Here is a 7,320-nt window from a genome sequence, read left to right as displayed (position 1 = left end):
GAAGTGGGAGAAAAACGGGTGTGAGTTACATACATACAAACATACAAGTGAAGCTAATAAAAGCGTGTTAATAAAAAGCGTGTTAATAAAACAGTCGTCACTGAGAACCAGTGAGACAGAATTCTTACAGTGATGTGGGGACGATTTTGGTACCATCACCTTGCATCTTAAGATTGTTTGTTTTTCTGCTCATTTTCTACCTGTTTTGTTGCCAAATTAAAGTCATGTCTATGTTTTATGTATATTTTGAACCTCTGCGAATGTTCATGGGCGGTGGTGATCGTTTACCATCAGGCGAACCACCAGCTCCGTTGCCCGCTATGACATATAAAAAAAAAAATGTGTATGTCTAAAAAGGTAAAACACAACCCGATTGTACATGAACAACAGACGTTTCTAGATTGTTGTCTGAATTGTTAATTACATTTTAGTTTTAAATATAGTAACAAGAGGCATTAATATAGTCTCTATTCTATTAGATATTTTGTTGTATAGGATTCTGTATCGTTTAATTAGTTTTACGTATTTTTAAACGACTTCCATTTCACCCAGCATCTCTAGTTTCCTTGTTATATGAAACTATATTATGTTTGGAAATTTTAAGACTCGTAGAAATTAGGTGCAATTTAAAATTAATTTTCTTCATTGGAAGCTGATTAAGCTTTACAAGACATAGATAAATTTGTCATTTTATTATGTAAATTAAGATAATATATAGGTTTGTATCTCAATATTATTACATTATGGTCAAGTTAAATTTTTGATCGTAAAAGTTATAATTATTTTCCAGTTTTAAAACACACTTGAAAATCAAATCTAAAATAAACAGTCAGTTTCTATACTATTCACAATTATATACATGATAGCATTATGGTTGACCCAAACGGATAAAAAAATTAAAAATAAATAAACGAGCAAAGACGAAAAAAGTTTACTTACAAATAATAAACAAGCATCAACTCAATTCTGCATTTTACCTAAATAATAATAAATTAATATTTTTAATTTCTAATTTTTAATTTCTAAATTAATATTTTTAAAACTCGAGCAGTCGACTTTTAATATTATTTCTTTAATAACGTAAAACAAAATTCGACCACGAAGTTTTACCTTATAGTAAAGGGATATAATAAGCCATTGTGTATCGCAGGAATTCTAAACAGAAACCTAAATAAACACATAGACTAAGCAATTTTATATCTATTAAAGCAGAACAATCTGGAATCAAGTATCATACAAAAATATAGAACTCGGTCACTATATTACTTAGTCACGTGTTGTTGTGACTGAGTAATAATTAAAAATATTAAGATTATAAATAATTGGGATAATTAATCGAAATAAAAACTATCCTATATCTCAAGTTGGACCAAATTACACATAAAATGCCAAATTTCATCAAAATCGGTTGAGTTCATTGGAAACATACACTGGATTTTTATATATTAAGATTTGTAATAACTTTTCATATTCAACGCACAATTAAATTCACTTATTTAATAAATTACTTAAAGTCATTTCTCTCTCGACTATCTTCTCTTATCAATTCTCTTGGTAGCAGTGTGTAACCATACAACTGACTCTGAATAATTTTCACCGTCTGCCGACTTGTAAATGAGACTGCGCCTGACTGACTAATTTATAGACTCCGTTCTAATGATTGAGTTATTATTTAACATATGTAAAATAAAAGCGTATATACATCTTGTTACTTTTAATATGCTTTAATTAGCTTCAGAGTTAGCTGTTTGTATGTTACCGACTCCTTTAGATTCGATTCTGATCCACTTAGAATGGACAGATTTCATTTAAACTTTGTACTCTTATCAAGGGTCGGTGATACTGCAATAATTTTATGAGTTTATCTTTTTTGGCTTCATTTCGTCAGGATTGATAGGATTGTAATTTCCTAACGTAAACCCTGTATAGAGATACGTAAGATAATTTAGTTCTTTCTATGATAAATTAAAAAGTGCTTTTTAGTTTACTTACCCCATTTATTGTATAGTCAATGATCCTTTATAAGTGCACCAAGTAATAACTAAAACTATCCTTTTTAGAGGTACGTAATAAAAGTCTAAATAGGTTACAAATAAATATACAAACAAAGATGAAGCTAGTAACAGCTAATTATTATATACTAGCTGCGCTACGCGGTTTCACCCACGTAAGTCCGTATCCTGTACGAATATCGGGATATAAAGTTGCCTATATGTTATTTCGTTTTCCAGCTGTCTACGTACCAAATTTCATTGCAATCGGTTGAGTAGTTCATGTGTGAAAGAGCAACAAACACACACATCCTTATCTTTCACATTTATAATATTAGTAGGATTATGCACCTTGCATTGCTAATATTTCGTGTGCCAGTGACTATTTACAATAAAATATCATAATTTCGATGATCCCAATAATTATATTCTAATGTTAAAGAGTTCTAAATACATTTAAAAGCAAAATATTCAGAGACAAATTTCTCAGCGAATTAATTGAAATGTTATATTTCAGATTGCTGACCTTGCGTTTCTGTTGTCTTGACTTAGGAAGCTTAATATACGTAAGTATTCTTTCTGTTATTCTCGAATATGTTTTTTCTAACATTTTTTTTTTTTATGTCATAGTCGGCAATGGAGCTGGTGGGTCGCCTGATGTTAAGCGCTACCACCGCCCATGAACATTTGGAGAGGCGTAAGGTCAATTGCAGACCTTTCGCCTCTACAAATGGATTGCCGACTTTAATTGGTAAGGGATTAGGAAAGGATTGATGAGAGGAATAAAGGAAAGGACTGGGAAGGGTGAGGAAAAGGATATGGGCCTCTTTATTTCCCTATCATTAATAACACCCACACCACATTCACACCAGACCATTTATATAAACTGCAGAAAGTACAGATCAAAGTCGATTTTATATATTCGTGTTACTCCTAATAAGTATATCTAAATCTTTCTAAAAAGTACTTATTCATACCATCATTAAGCTATACTATAGAATCTACTAGAAGTTATTATTAATATACCAAACTAGATGTCCGTCTCGGCTTCGCCCATGACACATAATTTCATAATGTTTAATCATCATGATATACGAATTAAATCTGCCTATAGACCTCATGGATCATATCCAACGGTGGAAGAATATTCGAAATCGGTCCAGAAGTTCTTAATATTAGTCCGTTCAAACAAACAAACCCCTCAGCTTTACATATATCTAAAATACGTTCAGACAAGGGAACGACGTAAATATTCAAACCAAGTGCTTTGACGATTTATTTATTTAAACACTTTATTGTGCTGCCAACAAAATACAAAAACAAAGCTTATACTAAAAAAAGGAGATACAGCACAGAAGGCGGCCTTATCACTTATAAGTAATCTCTACCAGGCAACTAACTTAAATATAGATAGCAACATAATTTAAAAGGAGATAGGTAAAAAGTAAAACAAATATAACAAACAAAAAAACTACATTCTAAAAATTTACATACAACATACACATAAATAAAATAAATATACGTACAACATATACATATATAAAAGAAATATACATACACGATTCTTATGTTTGGATAAAAAATTTGCAATTCTGCATGAAAAGGGACTGAATAGGTTCCACACTTGAGTTATTGTAATCTAATAAGAATCCAAGAAGCAAGAGTTCGATGACATGTGACATCTGCCAACCCGCACTTGGCCAGCGTGGTGGATTATGCCCTGGACTACAAAAGAAAGAAGCATGGGAGGCCTTGGTCCAAATGGGAGCAAATATGGACTGATGAAGATGGTGATATAACGTCTGAATATCATTGTCTGACACTAATACCGATGCAAACAAATCTCAACTATCATATCAGAAATAGCCCATCTCCACTCAAAATCACAGGTATATTGACTGTCATAAAGAGGTTTAATAGCGACATCAAACGGACGGAATGTATGCTTAGCTTTGTTTGTACCGCCTTTATGGTCCTGTAACATATGGCGAATCACGTCATCCATTGTGTGTGTGAATCAGTATGTGTGAAACAGAATTTTGCGTCCCGGTTTGCGTCTTTTACCCTCAGAAATATGTAATTTTGATGGTTTGGATGTGTTTTTAGCAGCACTTTATCTTACTACGGTAAATAAAAAGTTGTGCATTTAGCTCATTATTTTAGTTTAAGCAAGATTCATATCAATTGCAAAAGGATTCGGTTTCATAAACGTAGTTTTGTTTGGAACGTAAGCATTCAACATATGTTCAGGATTCGACAAATCATCGATTATAATTGCGTCATAACTAACCAATTGCGTTCGATTTGTAAATGTCACAGTCTCTGATTGGCTGATTTAAAGTATCAGTAGTTTTAGTGCTAACAACAATAACGAAACAAAATACAATTGCACGGAATGTCTATAATTTAATACTAAAATACATTCCAATATTCAAATCAATCATCAAATTCAAAATCATCAATTCAAAATCACATCATCATCAATTAGCTTAGGCCAGCGGGCTTATCACTTATTCCACATTAATATCGATTAAGACAATTGAGTCAATTGTAAGATTAATAACATTATATATTATATATTATAAATTATATGGTACAACGACTAGTAATTTAATCATGGTGTCATTCAATCCCTTTTACACTCACTTAAAATCTATTAAATTCTAGCCGCTCCCCGCGGTTCCACCCGCGTAAGTCCGTATCCCGTAGGAATATCGGGATCAAAAGTTGCCTATATGTTATTCCAGTTGTCCAGCTATATACGTACCAAACTTCATTACAATCAGCTCAATAGTTTTTGCATGAAAGCAACAAACATACACATATACTTACAAACTTTCGCATTTATAATATTAGTAGGATGCACTAGAATGGTTCATAAACAGTTTTAAAATTTTGCTTCAAACCATTTCACAATCTAAACTATTCTAACGAAATACTAACTATAATTGCTCATAAATAAATACTACAAGTATCTTGCAATTTCACTTAATAAGTTTCTGTACAAATTGAATTTATCAGAAAGCTCTCGGCTGCATACAATTACATCAAATTAGCTGCATCTAGACCCGCTGTTTGCGTCCAACTGAAATCTTAATAAATTCCTCTCCATCTTATTTAATTAACAGTTTGCTACGTTTTATTCAGCCAGAGCTTCCGGGCGTTTATGTTTAATACATTTTAAATTGGATTTTTTTGTAGGGCAATTTTGTGAAGCGACTTTTTGCTAAAATTAATTGGAACTAGCTGCAGCCCGCGGCTTCTATTGCGTAGTTATTGCGAAAAAGGTAGTCTTTATGCGGACAATAATCTATCAATGTACCACAGTTCATACAGATCCGATCAGCTGATTTTGCGTGAAAGAGAAACAAACATCCATACATTCTTACAAACTTTCGCATTTCGTGTATGATGATAGTAGCATTTGAATTCTAAAATGGGGATCATTCATTTTGACCTGTAAATGAACAGTTTGTTTGAAAAAATATTTTTTAATTTTTTTTTTGTAATGAAATTTTATTACAATTATGGCATAAATAGGAATTTAAAATAAATTACTATTAAAATTACTTATATTATTAGCTAACATTTCGCCCCGGCTGCGTCGCGGCGCTTAAGGATCACCGACATATCCAACGCTGAAAGAATTTTTGAAATCGGTCTTGCAGTTCCTGCGGTTAATGCACTCGGACAAACAAACTCTAGTATAGTCAATGTTTAAAACAAAAATTGTATGTTCGAATCCTTTTATTATATATCTAACTCAAACTCAAACACAAATATCACATTTATTGAATTTGATTTCTTATAGAAGCACTTAAGAATCTTCACACTTTTAACAATTTTAACATTTACCACCGGTTCCGAAAGCAGTTTCTACAGAGAAGCGCCGGCAAGAAACTCTGTAGTTGCTCTTATATGTAAGACAAGGACAGACACAGCCACCGCGCACGATACTCCGTGTTAGAGGGAGATAGCTATACTGACATCGAATATATATCGTCTGCTTACTGCTAAAACGAGATAAATGCATTTTTTTACTAAATTGAGTTAAATATACAGATAGATGTAAATTTTCACGCTCTATCTACTGGTAAAACCCAATAAATGCAAAACTCAATGGCTGCAGAGATAACGAATTTGAAAAGGTGATAACTTATTAGTTTTGACTCGAAATATTCCAGTACAACATAATAAATAATATTATGACCTAAATATGTTTCAGTTAATACAGTCAAACAACAATAAATAAGTTAAATACATTTTACACTTTATAATTTCATAGTAAAATATAAAGAAATACTCTGAAAAAATGTCATAAGCGCATTTATTGTTTTATGAACCTTATAATTTAAACACTAATAACAAAATAAAGTCTTTTATTTCATTTTACTAGTTAAATAAAATATCTTCTTTTTTGCTTATTTCTTTACGGATAAAACGATATAAATGTAATTTATGTTTTTTTACGTGTAACGAATGAAAGTATTCGATCGCAGTTGTCACATTTCGTGCGTGCTTGCTCCACGAACAGTAGGAAGAAAATTAATAGTTACATTGCTTCATAATCGTTTTTGAGATAGTTATGGAAACTAGAGGAAGAAGATTAGTGTCTATGATACACAAACTTAAAATAGTGAAAGGTGAGTCATTTTGTGTCAACTTTTTGTAAATTTTAAGGATATTTTGATTGCTTTTGTTTTACGTTTATGCATGGTATGTTTGCTTTTGCTGAAACACTAAGGAATAGCTTTAACTGAAAACAAAAAAAAACTGATGACATGAAGGTGTTGCTCTAATAGTCGCTTTAAAACCTACCGTCTTTCCCTCTATTATCCAAGCGCACCATTTACTGTTTAATTTACCTACTTTGTCCTTTTAATTTTGTACATATAGGCGATGAAGTGGCTGGTCCTTCCCATCAAAGGTTTTGGAGCCAAGTTTCGAACTGCACTTCGACTTTGTACGATTCTAGGGTAAATATAGTAGTTGAAATCGAGCGCAATTTTTACAGCGATAACTCTGATAAAGACCCCACTTACAACCCGCAACCAGGTTCTTTAATACAACCAGAGGTTTTATTCGGCGAACAGTGGGTTATTAACAAGGATGAGAACATAGAAAATATGCGATTCTATGAAAACTATAATTCTGTCGATGATGTAGTTCAACCTGAAGCAGGCGAACTTACGGCGCCGCCGGCACAGGTGCCGCCATCATCTGACGCATATCAAGTCGTATTATCTACTTGGGGGCTTTTATTGAAACAAGTATTCGTTGCTATACGGGAAACACGGAAAAGAAAACCATCGATGAAACTGGAACCTGG

The 7,320-nt window shown here is 32.4% G+C and overlaps 1 protein-coding gene across 3 annotated transcripts in view; it reads left to right on the top strand.

Annotated features, from left to right (window-relative positions):
• Window positions 1-7,320, top strand: part of LOC119832228 (guanine nucleotide-binding protein subunit gamma-e) — a 32,533-nt gene that overhangs the window by 2,398 nt on the left and 22,815 nt on the right. For all 3 annotated transcript variants that reach the window (XM_038355881.1, XM_038355882.1, XM_038355880.1), the window contains exon 2: window positions 2,509-2,557. The gene's annotated coding sequence lies outside the window, so the exon portion shown is untranslated. The remainder of the gene's footprint in view (window positions 1-2,508; window positions 2,558-7,320) is intronic.

Source organism: Zerene cesonia, chromosome 15 (assembly GCF_012273895.1).
Source record: "Zerene cesonia ecotype Mississippi chromosome 15, Zerene_cesonia_1.1, whole genome shotgun sequence".
In the NCBI taxonomy this organism is placed as follows: domain Eukaryota; kingdom Metazoa; phylum Arthropoda; class Insecta; order Lepidoptera; family Pieridae; genus Zerene; species Zerene cesonia.
This window is presented reverse-complemented; position numbering and strand designations above follow the sequence as displayed.